The sequence below is a fragment of the Beta vulgaris genome, chromosome 3 (genome assembly GCF_026745355.1).
Source record: "Beta vulgaris subsp. vulgaris cultivar EL10 chromosome 3, EL10.2, whole genome shotgun sequence".
In the NCBI taxonomy this organism is placed as follows: Eukaryota; Viridiplantae; Streptophyta; class Magnoliopsida; order Caryophyllales; family Amaranthaceae; genus Beta; species Beta vulgaris.
This window is the reverse complement of record NC_079204.1, coordinates 56,025,794-56,042,879: the sequence shown is the minus strand read 5'-3', so window position 1 is coordinate 56,042,879 and position 17,086 is coordinate 56,025,794.

Below are 17,086 nucleotides of genomic sequence, written 5' to 3'. Positions count from 1 at the left end.
TTCTTCATTTGAAATACTTTTAGTTTCGCATTTAAATTCGAAAATCTTCCCTCAACTGATCAAATTCACCCCCAGTTGGTCTATTATTCATAAATGAATAACAATATACATTAGCATAACCATGGTAGCTATTGGTACAAAGAGAAGACTGTAAACTACATGATCGTAACAAGGCTTCTTTCCATAGGCTTGTTCACAACAAGTCAATATTACATACAAACCTTACAATATTAATGCAGCTTTAACTAGACCAAGTCAACTTTCAAAGATATATAATATATATATTTATTTTTTGATGCAACTTTCAAAGATATATATAAATGTATGATAAGAGGGCGTAATTTTTTATTGTGCGTCTTAAGTAAACTCTTGAATAATTGATTAGAATTCTTCCCTGAAAACTGGGGATAATAATAATCTTTTGTATACTTGACCCTCATAACAAAGTCATTAAAAACAATTACCCAATCTGAAAAGAACCTACTTGGAAGAATGAAGATGATCCCCTGAGATTGTCTATCGCTAATCATATCGATCGACGTTGGACATACACATTACACAAACTAAGTGGATGTATTATTATTATAGACTTTGATTGTAATAATTGATAAACTTGGACGTTATAATATTAATGCTAAATAGAGCATTGACTTTAACTTGAAGGCTATAAAACATGCCACTAATTTAACATATATATACAGGCTACAGCACGAAAACAAAAACAAAAAATACAATAAGAATTACATGACAAAGATGAACACAAAGAAACATGTTGAGGTACTCTTACTGCTTACCCTTGCCATTATTGTGATTATGGCCACTAGTGCAGCTGCTCAGGATTGCACAGGAATGGGCGGGGTGTGCGTACATGATAGTGACTGTTGCTCAGGATCCATTTGCACAAGTGCCTTCCATTTTCCTGCGGGAACTTGCCAATGGTGCCCCGGACCAGGGGCTTCGTGCAGGGGCGGCTTTGAGCATGTTCAACATGTTCCATGGAACAGGGCCCCTTAATTGTAAGGGCCCCTTAATTGTAAGGGCCCCAAAATAGAGAAAGTTCAAGTAGTAAAAAGAAAAAGTTTATCTACTTATTTGGACTACTTTTTTTCATAATATGATTATGTGAAGTATGGATGAGCTATTACATTATTGAATTCTTAAAATATGAGATCGCACAGGGCCTCTATATAATTCGAGACGGGCCTGGCTTCGTGCGGTGCATTGGATTGGTGTTGTCCCGGCTATTCGTGCGATGGCTGGATTAGTGGTACATGCCATTGAAGCCGCCTAGTACATCTGCCTGGCGCCTGCCTGCTCAGTTGATCTGCCTAAATAAATTTACTACTCCTGCTATATGATAGGAGATCCTGTGTGTATTACTGAAAATAAGGGACCTTTCGGCTTTCACTAATGTGTTTTTACAGAGTATTGCTACTTGTATTTTACTTGCGGCATTTTGTTTGGGTTATTGTCATGTATCAATTTGTGACGTGCGTTTGATTTAATGGAATGCGTGTTTCAGTTCCCTAGTCTTTATTTCCGCTCTTCTGATCTCCTTTTAAGTTCTCTCTATAACAAGTTTAGTACTTCCTCCGTTTTTAAGTAACTGAAATGCTTTCCTCTTTTATGAGAGAGCTTTTTGAGATGATAAGCATTTGATTTTATCAAAACGCAGAAAGTATTTGTGTCTCAATTTCAATTTGGAAAAATTGACATCAACATCGCAAGCTATAACTTAGGTGCACCCGGCCAACACCACAAAGTATGGCCAAAACACTGTAAACTACTAAGCCTGAATGTCATGCGTGTCATAAATGACACCAGAGGTATCTTTTCTCCTCGATGGCTAGTAGCCAATCTTAGGTTTTCTCTCTCTAAAACTCCTTTCTTCATTGAAGACATCTGCAAGATGTTCCTAGAAAGTGCAGGAGTCCCGCGAAATTTTAACCAAATGTTGTAAAATGTTATCATAAAAATGTTATAAAACTTCCGTTTGAATTGCATTTGTATTTGTTAATTTTGACCAAATGTGTATATATTAGTAAAATATTAGTAACATATTAGTAAGAATTTAAATTTCCTTTTAGAACCTATAAATTTGAAACAATTGTAAGTTTGTGATTTTTCTAGTAACACGATACATTAAAATAGTAAACATAACCTATATTATAGTTTACAAATAATGGTGGTGTTTACTATAACTATTTAATTTATCCACTTGTTATCACGGTTGAATATCCTGTCAACTAGGTAACAATTGCACACCGCGTTTATGGTTGTGAGGTCTTGAGTTCGAATACCATGCTTGCTATTACTTCCACATTTCCTCTCTTTTTCCCCATTCTTTTGTTTTTTTATTTTACTTTGTAATAGCACTTTTAGTATTTGTATATAACAAGTGGTGTCTTATAGTAAACAATAAACAAAGTATTTAAACTATTAAGTGTTATTATAAAAATGTTATAAAAGTACTTTTTCTTAAATTGAATATGTATTTGTCAATTTTGACAAAATGTTATATTTATTAGTAACATACTAGTAAGAATTTAAACTTTCGATTTAAAACTTAACGGGTTTAGTTACACTAATATCCATGCAATTGATATACTCTCTTCTTCCCTAGTACTCTTTTACCATACATTAGGATCGATCATGTTCTTTAGGATTGTGGGATCATACATTTTTCCCCATAAAAACTTTTTTAAAAAATTTGTTTACTTTTTAGTAGTACTTTAGTCTTTTCCAAAATTGTAGTAGTCCTTTGGTCTTTTCAAGCAATAAGTTGTTAAGATATGGTTATAGTTTTACTTAAGATATAATAATAATATGTCATACGATTACATATATTCGTAAAAAAAAAAAAAGTAATGCTAAACAATGTTGTCAAGATTGAAATCCTCCAAATAATACTAAACAATGTACAGTGAAGTATAGATGTAAAATAGCTAGTTCCTCCAAATGGAGTGATAGATATAGAGTTTGGGTTGATTCATTGTAATTGGTCTGTTATGACCATGCTGCTGGTGTAGCCCTTTGAGGAGGGCATGTTTGGTTGTTTTTTTGGAAGTGCAATATATTTTTACTTACTTACCAAAAAAAAAAAAAGATTGAAATCCTACTTTGAATCTAAACGATAAGCAAGATCTAATTGGTAGGATTGGATCGTAGGATCGTAAGATCCTACGGCATAGATCAAATAGGTGTAAACATGATAACAATATATTTAAAGGTCGGAATATAATAAGTTTCAATAATTAAGTTTTTCTAATGATGGTATTAAGTCTATATCTTATGATATAAGTAATATATAACTTAAATCTAAGAGACTTAAAAGAATATTTAACTATTTTTTAAAAATGATGGTAGTAACTCTATATCTTATGATATAAATGATGGTAGTAGCACTTTAGTCTTCTTTAAAAATTTCTAGAAGTACTTTGGTCTTTTTTAAATTTTTAGCAACAATATAAATATAGATTTTAGTAGTAACAGAGAACAATATTTTAGTTTGGAAATTTGTAGTTTTTTTTTTACCCAAATTTATAATAGCACTTTGGTATGTAGAAGCACTTTGGTCTTTTTTAAAATTTTAGTAACATGTTAGATTTTAGTAGTAATATAAAACTTTATTTTAGTTTGGAAATTTGTAGATAATTAATTGAATTTGGTCAAATGTATGTTACGTAGTGGACTTACTTGTGACCCAAAGGAAAAATATACAATAAACATTAAAGCAAAACTGATTTGAATAAATAGATTTAATAAGTGTTTAAAAAAAAGGTTGATTTGATTGATGGTAACAAGTCAGTATTTTTCAGAAAATTATTGCATGGAGTAATGATGACGTCAATGGGTGCAACAAAGCTGTGTAACCTCTCGAAACAAAGGCGATTATTTAATGTAAAATTCCATTTATTTTGTTTATTTAATAAAATAAAACAAAAAACTATTAAATCTATGAATTTGCACAATTTGAGAACAAAACAAGTTAAACGGATTATAAATTGTTATGTTTTTAGTAACAAGTGACATTTTAATAGTAATAAGAGAATCGATGCTTTAGTTTAACAATTTATAGTTTTTTTTCTTTAATTTGTAGTAGCACTTTACTATTTTAAAAAAATGTGTAGTACTCCCTCTCTTTTTTTTTATCGTTCTCACTTAGAATCTTGACATTATTCATACTTAGAGAGAATCTTCTCAATTTTTTTCAATTTATAAGAAAAAATATAGTCATGTGGGATCTTGTTTGATTCGTCTCAATTAGTACATTATTAATATTTAATCGTTATAATTTTTACTTATATATGATGAAAGATATTTAAGTTCAAAAATGTGCATTGGAAGATGTGTAAATGGAAAGTGAGAAAGATAAAAAAAAAACAGAGGGAGTAGCACTTTAGTCTTTTGAAGCAATCAGTTGTAAAAACATGGTATTAGTTTTACAAAAGAGATAATAATAATAATAATAATAATAATAATAATAATAATAATAATAATAATAATAATAATAATAATAATAATAATAATAATAATAATAATAACAATAATAATAATAATAATAATAATAATAATAATATGTTAATTATATGATCACTATTTACGATTCCAAATGAATATGCTATAGACAAAATGGCAGAATTTATAGTACCCCATTCGATAGAATGGATGGGTACATACAAGTATGTGCTATGTGGATTAATATTTTATAATTCTATATTCGAATATAATGAAAAACTTTTATAACTTTATAATAAAAGATCAGTTGAAGTGTCTAATAATAATATATTATCTAGTTTTAATATTAAAGAATAAGATCACATATATTAGTAATGCTAATGAGTAGTGAATGAATTGTTCAATGAACTAATCTCCTTAAATGATTGGAAAAAAGGATAATAAAACGAAAAATAGTTAGAGATCTTCTTACAAAAAGGAACAGAGTATCAAAAATCTAAGTTTTATTATAAATATGTTATTTAAACCTTTTGATTCATTTGTATTTGTTTTCACATAACGTGACATTTTTTAGTAAACGATAACTATTATTTAAATTTCAATCGTTATTCTTTATAACCTTCATTTTTTTATTTTAACCCATCAGTGTTTAATTTTAACCATCTGGCTTAAGCTGTCGTTATTATTGGGCGGTTGTATAGCATAGAGTATTTTGAGGGTTACTCCTTAGTTTATAAGTATTTATTTATACATAATATCAATTTTCGGTGAAATAATCGATCAGGATTTAGTATTTGTATATTACAAGATTAGTACACAAGTAGTGCCTTATTATAACAAAAAGGGGTTTTTTCACCAAATACCCCCGACAAATCAAAAAATTCACAATATACCCTCAATGTTCCAGAAATGCACCAAATACCCCTAAGTGTTCGAAAACGTTCACCAAATACCCTTTTTCTAACTGTCGTTAAGTCACCGTTAGCTTTATTTACGATTTTGCCATTATTAACCCTAAATCCTAATTCTAATCTAACCCTAACCCTAATCTAACCCTTACCCTTACCCTTACCCCAAACCCTAACCCTAACCCAGCCTTACACCCCTCCACCCTAGGCCCAACCCCCACCCTGACCCCCAGCCCCACCCCTTCCCCCTCCACCGCCGCATCCCCCTCCCTCCCACCGTCGGCCCCCCTCCCGGGCAACATCCCTCCCGTCGAAGCCTCCCGTCAAACGCGCAACCCCCTCCCCCTCCTGTCAGACGTGCAACCTTCCTCCCCCTCCCCCTCCCCCTCCCGTCAGATGCGCAACCCCCTCCCCCGTCAAACGCGCAACCTTCCTCCCCTCCCCTCCCGTCAGATGCGCAACCCTCCTCCCCCTCCCTTTTGAATTTCGATTTTTTTTTTCGGAAATGGGGGTTGCGATGGAAGGGGTTGCGGGTCCGTCGGAAATGCGAGGCAGAGGGAGGGGGTTTGTCGAAAATGGGTTGCAGATCTGAAGGGAGAGGGGTTGTGGGTTCGTCGGAAATGCGAGCCAGTGGGGAGGGGGGTTGCGGGTTCGTCGGAAATGCGAGGCGGGGAGGGGGGTTGTGGGTCCGTGGGAAAGGCGGGGCAGAGGGAGGGGGTTGCAGGGGGTTGCGAGTCTGGCGGGGAGGGGGTTGCAGGGGCTGCAGACTGGTGGGCAGTGGGGGGGGGGGGTCAGGTGGTACGGCAGTTGGGGCTGGGCTAGGGTGGAGGGGAAGGGGTGGGGGTGGGGTGGTGTAGGGGTTAGATTATGATTAGGGATTAGGGTTTAGATTAGGGTTAGGAATTAGGTTTAGAAGTTAGGGTTAAGAGTTAATAATGGCAAAATCGTAAATAAAGCTAACGGTGACTTAACGGCGGTTAAAAAAAGGGTATTTGGTGCACAAAAATGAAAAGTCAAGGGTATATGGTGAATTGTTGAAACATTGAGGGTATATTGTGAATTTTTTGATTTGTCGAGGGTAGTATTTGGTGAAAAAACCGTAACAAAAAGTCATCTAATAATAGTATTATAGAGCATGATTTCGATTTTTGGTCAAACAATTAATTGAAATTTAGTAGCCCTGATAATATTGAGGAGCACAACTTCAATTCTAAAGGCTAACAATTGATCGAGAGTTAGCATTTGTGTACAACAAGATTAATAATTGTTGTGACTCATAGTAAACCATAAGCCAAAATTGTCAACAACTACCTAATAAATATCACTTTTCATAAACAACTACCTAATATAAAACTTTTTTAATTCAACTACCTAATATAACTATTCCGTCAACATAACACTACCAAAACCGTTAACTTTTGAATTTTCCATCAACTTTTCGAAAATCTCCAATTACATGAACCCTAACTTTAACCATTTCAAACCCCATTTTAATAAATCTTACTTTCATCAATTTTCCCCCAAATCCCAATTTATAAACCCATATTTCATTCATTTCCCAAAAACCCCAATTTCTAAACCCTTATTTGTTAAGTAAAATCCAGAACAACAAGCTTTCAAATCCAGCAAACGTTTGAAGTCCATTAATATAATAATTAAAATTGAAAGTAAAACATACAATATATATATATATATATATATATTGACGGAATCATGTACGTAAGATGGAATTTTTTTTTTGAAACTAATTATTTTATTCGATTATATTGACAATTTCAAAAAACTGTTCATACTATGAACATAGTATGATGGTAGTTGGGCATATATATAACCCTTCGATAACTAATATTTGAATTTCAATCGTTATTTTTTATAAATCTTGCTTTTTGATTTTAACCCTTCAATGTTTGATTCGAACCATCCAACTTAAGTTTAGTCGATATTATTGGGTGGTTGTAGTAGTATAGAGTATTTCAAGAGTCACTCCTTAGTTTGTAAGTATTTATTTATACATAATATCAATTTTTGACGAAACAATAGATCCAGATTTAGTATTTGTATATTACAAGATTAATAATTGTAGTGCCTTGTAACAAATACATATCTAATAATAATATTATGATGGAGCGTAATTTCGGTTTAGAACCAAACATCAAGCTTCCTGTTTAAAACAACAACAGATTAGTAAGAATTTATGCTTCCGGTTTAGAACCAAGCATCAAGCTTTCAATTTAATCCAGGTAACGTTTGAAGACAACGATGTTAGAACAGCGATCAGGATAGTAGAATCGTACGATCCTACGATCCTAATATGACCAAATTAAATGATCTGAATCGCTCATAGAATCGGCCCGCATAAAATCGCTCAGGATCAATTGGAATCGGTATATGATCGTTAGGAATCGTATAGAATTGTAGGATCGCTTCATAGAATTGGTAGGATCGACCGATCCTACACACAACTAACCTATTGCTCTTTTTCTTTCTTGTTTGCTTTTCTACTTATTTTGTCATCCAAATATATGAATTATGCATCTAAAATGCAAAAATAAGCAAATAAGTTTACTATTATCACTTTGTTATTACTTATTTAGATTTTTTAAATTAATTTTAAAGCAATTTTTTTTAATATTATTATATGAATGGTAATGTCTGTGTACAAACACATTATTATCTTGTAATTCTACCCTCATGTTAGCTTTAACAATCTAATAATTTCCACTTCTAGTATTATTCTCCTCAAATTATGAATCATTCGGGACATATTTAGATTATAGTTTATCAAATTTTAGTTATTTTGTAAGATCGTACAATTCTAGGATCCCGATCCAACAATCTGATCCTATATGCTCTCTCATCGATCCAAAGTAGGATCGTTATCCTGATAACCTTGTTTGAAGTCCATTATATGATAATTAAAATTGAAAGTAAAAGAGATTATATAAACAAAAAAATATTAAATTATACTAATAGCAAAGCAGGTTCAAACGGTTTTAAGTTTTTGATTTCTCTACTAACAATGTACGTTTAATTAGAAATCAAAACCTTTTTTACAGTTTGCAAATAATGGTTGTACATACTATAATTATTTAATATATCCACTTTTTAAGATGGTGAATATCCCGCCCACTTGGTTACAAGAGCAGCAATGAAAGTGCTTTTATGGCTATGGATCCTGAGTTCGAATTCCATGCTTGCCATTAGTGCCACATTTTTTCTCTCATTAAAATATTTTTTTTTTTGTATCGTGAAGAAATATTAATACAATGGAAACATTTGAGTCCATTATATGATAACTAAAAGTAAAACAAATTATATAAATGAAAATATTCAATTATATTAATAACAAAACAGGTTCAGACGATTTCAAATTTGTAATTTTTCTAGTAACAACACACATTTAATTAGTAATCAAAACCTATATTACAGTTTGCAGGGTTGGTGGGAGTAATATGCATTAATAACAAAGCAGGTTCAAATGATTTTAAGTTTGTAATTATTTTACTAACAACATATATTTACTTAGTAATCAAAATCTATAATACAGTTTGCAAGTTGGTGGGAATAATAATGTATTAAATGCAGGTTGGTGGGATTAATATGCATTAAATGCATGTTGGGCGCCAACAACAATTTGTCCGCCACACCATGCTTTGTGGCGCCATCAATCAAATTATTCCCGCCTCCCATTTTCCCCTCTTTTTCTTTTGACGTATAATGATGTGATAACTTCTCAGTTCTCATTAGAAGTATATATTTGACCCACATACTCCAGTGTATGTGTATCACCTCTCATGTATAAGTAGTATGAGAATATTGACAAAGTTTTCTCCGCCAACTCTTATAAATTTCTGCAGGTTGAGGATTTGACCCGATATGTGTGCAATCGGTGGCCTCCCTTCAAGTATAGAGGTAGTAACTATACACACTCAGGGGTATCGGGAGCGCCGCACTAATAGGGGAGGCATAGCATGGTTGACTGCTAGCAATGCTCAGACACAACAACACCAACACGGCCACTTCTGTCATACGTCTTCACTCATCTATACGAAAGCCATGGCATGCCTCCGAGCTCTTGATTGGGTTATGGAGCTTGGGCTGACAACAGTTCGGATTCTCACGGAGTCTTACGAATTAATCCAATCGTTGAAGACAAATAAGATTTCTAATATAAACATCCACCGGACCATGTCTAGGCTGCATACACTAGTTGCTCAGTTCGCATACTGTCAGGTCCTCCAGGTCTCAAGTGAGGAGGTGGTAGCGGCTAAACAGTCAGCTTCTTGGTGCTGCAGAAATCGTATGGATTGTTGGAATCTATACAAATATATTAAAAGGTGTGCGAAAACAAGAAATTGTGCCACGTGTCGCTCTCTTTAGAGAGTTTTAGTTCATGTAATCCATGTACCATAAAAAAAATAAGAAATTGCATAGTATAGGGTTTGATCCCGAGACCTCAATCGCATATACTAAAGTTCTAACCACTAGACTAAGTTGTATTATTTAGTTCTTACCCGGGGTATAGCCTGGACCTAATAACTAGTTATAATCTAAGAGATGAAAGAGAGGAAAAGAACAATTTATATATTCAATTCAATTAAAGCTGACTACAATAAAAAAAAAAAAGCCTTATATAATAGGCATCCAATAACAATCATTAACTAAAAACTAGGAAATGCTAATAGTAATCATGGCCCACGTTAAACACCTTAACTCAACTAAATACTGACTCAATACATTTCTAACTTAATGCATGTAACAACTAACTACATCTAACTCCACATATCATGTAAGATACTAAGCAGCCTAACAAACACATATTCCTATCCTAAAATACAGGAACTACTTTGAATCAATCATTTAACATTCCCCCTTGATTCAAAGTCTCATACAAGGACTAAACTTTGCTACTGACTTCAACATTCCATATTGCCATGGACTTCAACTTGGACTCGACATACTTCGATCTCAACATGACCACTTAACCGCGCACTCGACTTTAGAAGAGATTGCTCTCGTCCTCTTCAAATTTCACATCTTGCTAGACGTTTTAATTTGTGATGCACTTCTCATCACTCACACAATAAATGGAGCACTTCTCTCCACAAACTCTATTTGATGTAGTCTTGCAAATTTGACCACATCCACTACTACAACTTTGGAAACCGTCTCTGATGCGTTGAGTACGACTTCCACTTAGTCGTAAAGATTACTCAATCTTCAACTCAACAATTTTTTATGTCCTCTTTTTCACAGGATTAAAATTCATTTTCATGGGTTAAAAGGGAACCCAACAACACATCACACCCAACCATTACTTTCATGCTTAAACACAAAAAAATTCACTCAAACAAAAAAATTGCTCACAAACAATGAAATCAAGCTCCGTTGCTTGTTTCTTTTTAATACTCTCTTTCTCTCTCTATCTCTCTCTTTTTTTTTTTTTTGCTTCATCTCTTTCCCTTTCCCGGATCTAACCTGGAGCTCTTGATACCATGTTGAAGTATTTGGTGATAAGAAGGCGATTGCGGTTAAATTACAAACACTTCGTAGTAGTTTTGAAAGTATGGCAATGCAAGATAAAGAATCGGTTCAAACTTTTTTATCTAGGGTGTCGGGAGTTAGATTATAATTCCAACACCTATCTTCCTTATAACCATACCTCTTACAATAGTAGCATTGAACACTACTCATAGATGAACTTTGACCTTCAAATTGATCACGACTACTATTTTCTTCACGACAACAACTCTATTTGACGTAGTCTTGCAAATTTGACCACATCCACTACTACAACTTCGGAAATCGTCTCTCCGTTGAGTACGACTTCCACTCAGTAGTAAAGATTACTCAATCTTCAACTCAACAATTTTTTATGTCTTCTTTTTCACAGGATTAAAATCCATTTTCATGGATTAAAAGGGAACTCAACAACACAATGGATACAACGTCACCCTCACCCATAGGTTATTATATTGCATAAGTTTTCTTTTTCTAGTCTTTGGTTGTTAAGGTTTTATTGGTTACTTTATTTTGCTTATTTTCTGTATGTTACTATGATGTCAAAAAAAAAAAACTCTTATAAATTTCAACACAATTTGCCAATAATCAATAATCAAAAAGTTCAACGTGGATAGTAACATCGACGACGTGAGGCTCATCTTCCGCCTTGCTTCTTAATTGATTAATTAATTAATCAGGTCACCTCTCACGCTGGTATATAAAATAACGCTTGCTTTAGGCCCCGCTTATATTAAAGATAAATCTTAATCATTTCAGATAACAGCTGCTTCATCGTTTAAGAGTTGAAGATTTGGTTTAGTTTTCTTTTTTCCCTTTCCATTCTCGAATGGTGACTTGGTATAGTTGGAGACTTGGAGATATATAATAATGTGCTCATTTCTTTTTATGCCCTTTTATATCCCTGACACAGCCGATTGATTAAAGAACGTGGATTAACATGGTTAGCAAGTCTTTTATTTTATTTTATTTTATACTAATTCAATCAAAGTTAAGAGCATTCACTAACATATATATGAAACGACGTTGTTGGATCAGAGGGGTGTATTCTTGATTCCGTTTGGCAATACTAGCTAAAATAAATCGAAACTGATAAGTTAACTGAAATTAATAAGATAAAGCTGAAGCTAATTCGGATATCTGATTCAATATTTGAGCTTTCAAATTTTTCGGATCGGATACGGATAGTAAAAATATTGTTTTGTCTATCCGAAATATCCTAATTTTAAAAAGAATTTATAAAAAGACATTTTTGCTCTTGAAATGGAAATATCGCTTGCCTCTCACATTGCCATGCCTAGCTTACTAACCAGTCCTCCTCTGATGTTTTTGTTAGGATAGCCTTCTTTGAAAAAAAGCCACCGTAAGAAATTAATATTAGCTACAAGTTTGTCCACGTAAGCAGATTACATTTATGGCTAATAATAATGAATATGCTCACATACTCTATATTCTTAATATTTACATATGTATTTAAAGCAATTTTTTACTTTTCAAAATTGTTATGGGATATTTTTTAAATTACAATTTGTAAATTCTGAAACAGATATTTATAAACTGATATTTCATTACAAAAAACAAGCAGTAAGTTTTCTTTTTTTGATACTACTGCGTAGTGTAGAAAGAGGATAAAGAAGAGGGGGTGGGGACGTGGAGTGTGGGTTGGGGTGAAAGGGGAGGGGCGGCAAAGACGAAGGTTGGGGTGGGAGGGTGACATTTCTGACATGATTAGCTAAGAAAAAGACAGTGGTAGGGATCAGAAAACCATAAGGATATTCTGGATACGGTTGATGGTATAACTTAGATTTTGAACAATCACGGTCGCCCACTCACCGCATAGAAAAATCCAGTCTTATGTAGAGTTAAATTTACTAACTTAGATCTAACTTTATTTTCCCCTTAATATCAGAGCATCATCATTCGAGTTTTGTCATGGTTTGCTTTTACATATCCAATACAACATAGGGAGGGTAGGGTGGGGGTGAGGAGGTTGGCTGCCTGCGAGGGTGGGGTGGGGTTGGGGTTGCCTGCGGAGTGGGGGTGTAGAGGATGAGTGGATGTTTGCTGTGGGGGTGGGAAGGTGGGATCGGGTGAGGGGTTGCAGGTGGGGTTGAGTATGGTGCGGTTGTGGAGAAAAATATTATTGAAGTAAATTGTAAATTATTTATAAAGTTTTATTTCGTCAGAAATTGTAATTCTCGTAAAAAAAAGGTATATATTTCAGAAATTGTAATTCATATTTTTGTATATCATATCAAATTTAATATAAATACATTAATTTTATAATTTATAAAGTATAATTTAGGAAATTATCTATAACTAGTTTTAAAAAGTCAAAACTGCTTTATTTGACTTTATCTATAATATTTAGCCATAAATAATATAATGCTGACTACTAAAATGCTTGGCTCACATTAAAGTATTATGGTAGCCTTTTTCTTAAGAAGGTCATTGTAAAATTTTCGGTCCTCGTCGCACACCCCACTCCCCAACCCTAGTCGATCGTCCACTTCCCCGGCGACGACTAATCCTTACTGCCCATGGGCTTCAACTTATGAGGCGTGTCCACTACTCAACCTCGCTCTTCCTTCAACTTTTCGATTTCCATTCACGCAAGCTGAGGGTCGCAACCTCGTCCTTCTTTGATGGAGTCGACAATTCTAGCTACCTCGGTACTCGTCGAACCTTCTTTCTTCCTTCACCAGCCAGGTGGCCACCACCTTGAGGTAATTTTAGCCCATCTTTTCTAGACCTCAAATATATATGTTCCTGTTCTTCTATTTTTTTTAAAAAATAAGAATCGGATAATACGGATCAAATAATCTGAACATCAGATTCGAAGTTTTGGATATTCGAAATTTCGGATATTCGGTTTCTTTCTAGATCAAATTCGAATTGCCTTTTCCCCGATCTAATATTTTGAAACGGATTGGATTATCTGATATGAACACTTATTGTTTCGTGTAAGTGGTCCCATGTATATATAGACATATCTTTATCACTTATTTAGAACGAGGTTTTGTATTAATTGAAAAACTACTAAAAATTAATTTTGAAGCTGAGAAAATATGTGAATAGTGACAACTAACAAATTACAATGTGTGCATACTAAAATAAACAAAGAGAGTACCCTGTCCCTAGTGTTCAATGATAATAAAGTACTTGTTGAAATACACTACTCGTCCAATTAGCTGCTTAATATATATAACTAGGTTGGGTGAAATAATGTCACGTATAGTAACATGTTGGGACATAAATAGATTAGGTAAACAATCTAGGTTTGTAACCAGTCGGGACAATAAGTCATCAGAATGTCACTGGGTTTGGCTTATTATAGGGTACATCATCTACAAGTCGGGTGCACATCCAGTAGTTGAGATTTTAGATTATCATGTCAAATTGATTTTGGGTTGAATTCGTCAAAGAAGCTTGGGAAGTCATCACAGATGACATTTACCGGATAGTGGAAGAATTTTGGGAAACCTCCTGCTTGCTGAGGGGCTGCAATAACACATTCATAGCCCTAATTCCTAAAGTAGATGTCCTAAATGGATTTCATAACTTTCGCCCCATTAGCATAATGGGGTGCGTTTATAAGATCATTACAAAGATCTTGGCTCGACGTCTTCAACAAGTATGAATTCAGTAGTTAGCCATCATCAATCTTCCTTCATAAAAGGGCGTGAAATACTATATGGTGCACTCATTGCAGGGGAATTCATTAACAGTTGCAAAAGAAACAAAACCAGAGCAACAATCATGAAACTTGATTTCCACAAGGCGTTCGAAAGTGTATCATAGGGCTACTTAGACTGGGTGTTGGAAAAAATGCACTTCCCATCTCAACGTCGGAGTTGGATTCACTCTTGTGCAACGCGACATCGGCATCCTCCCTTACTCCCCCTTTCAAGCTTCAACGCGGGCTTCGTCAAGGTGACCCACTCTCACCCTTTCTCTTCGATCTTGTGGTCGAGTCCCTTAGTCAACTAATTCAAAAAGCCACATCTTTGGGCTTATGGGAGGGAATTGAGGTATGCAAAAATGGTTTCAAATTATCTCATCTGTAATATGCGGATGACACTATCCTATTTTGTCCTCCGGAACTTGAATCTTTGATGAACATAAAAAAGACCCTCATTCTCTTTCAACTTGCTTCGGGGCTACAAGTTAACTTTCATAAGAGATCGATTGTGGGAATCAATGTAGATGAAGAGTGGTTGCAACACTCGTCGAACTCCCTCCTGTGTAAAATTGGCTCACTTCCATTCACATACTTAGGTCTCCCTATCGGGGGGCAATCTTCCCGTATCTTGATGTGGTCTCCAATCATTGAAAAATTAAATGGAGAAAAAGTTGGCAACATGGAAAGGGAGTCTTCTCTCCCTTGGAGGGAGATTAACTCTTATAAAAGCCTCCCTTTCAAATCTACCCTCTACTACTTGTCACTTTTCCCTATCCCAAAAGGGGTTGTGGAAAGAATTGTCTCGATCCAAAGGCAATTTCTATGGTGCGGTTCTCTAAGGAAGAACTACCTAGCCCCGGCCTCATGGAGTTTGCTCGAATTCCCAAAAATGCATGGGGGGCTAGGAGTTGGTAACATTCTCCACAAAAACTTGGCTCTCTTATTCAAATGGTTATGGAGACTATTCAACGACTCATCTTCTCTTTGGAGTCAACTTGCTCGAGTCAAATACAAATATAGGTCGATTTTCTCGGCTGCGGACATAACCACCCCACCTAAACGAGGATCGTGGAGGGATATTTGCTCTTCAATTGTGAACAACCCTCAAGCTTGTACCATTTCCACCACAAAGGTAAGAAAGAAACTTGGCAATGGAGGTAATACTTATTTATGGCATGAAATATGGGTGGGTGATCTCCCCCTCAAAAAAGTTTACCCAAGATTGTTCAAAATCAGCACTGCCCCAGATGCGTTGGTGGCATCAAATGGATTATGGAATGGGCTAAATTGGAGCTGGAGTCTCTCATGGGCTCGAGCTCTAAAGCCACATGATATTCTTGAGAGGCAAACCCTATAACAGATTTTGGACGATGTTGTCTCATTTTCACAAGAGCCGGATGCCCTAATTTGGGCTCCAAATAAAGCGAGCCGCTTCTCCGTCAAATCATTCATGCTTGATCAAGCAAAATCTGATCCGAAGCTCCCTCATGATGTAATCAAAGGCATGTGGCATGGGTTAGTGCCACATCGTATATTGAAATCTTTTCATGGCTTGCGATACTTGGGAAGATAAACTCAAAAGAAAAATTAGCTCGAAATAAAGAGGTAATCTCATATCCGGATGCCCTTTGTGTACTCTGTGGCACCTTTCTGGAAACCTGTATGTGAACACCTTTTTCTTTAATGTTCATTCTCATGGCAACATTTGAAGTTGGTGGCTAGATGTTTGGGGATTATCTTGGGTCTTGCCTTCTTCAACTCGTGAGCTTTTTGAGCAATGGTTTTACCCGTGCCGTGGAACATTTTTTAAAAAGGTTTGGGTGCAAGTTTCTTTGTCATTTTATGGACGATCTGGAAGGAACGTAATGCAAGATGCTTCTCAAATATTTTATGCTCGATATCAAAGCTTCGCGATCTCATCCTTCTCCGCATATGTTGGTGGATAAAGGGTTGGGGGACCCTTTCCCTTATAACCTGGACAATGTGCTACGTAATCTTCAGTTTCAAATGGATGTCACCTCCCTCTGGATCCATGACTAAGCCACCAAAACCTGCAATACAATGGTTGTCACCATCCGTCAACACTTTAAAATGGAATATGGACGCTTCTCTCTCTCCTCTTGAGCTAAAGTCATCCATAGGGGGTGTGTTTAGAGACCACAACAGCAACTTCCTTTGCATATCCTCAAGTCCGATTCCATGTGTAAAGATAAACCATGAGAAGGTGTTGGCCATCCATCAGGCGATAAAAATTTTCATGGCTCAGGACAACCTCAAACTACACCGGCTCATTGTCGAGTCGGACTCGGCAAACGCGGTAAAATGGTACGTGCTCTAGTGGTGAGAAAGGTCCATGGAACCTAAGTTTATCATTAACTATATCCGCTGTTGCATGAGCTCGGGTCTGGGAATCGAGATCATTCACCGGGGTAGAGAATCGAATGTGGTTGCGGACACCCTTGCTAAGCAAGGTCTTAGGAGATGCGATGAATTCATAGCTTGGCTCTAGTTTTGTGTT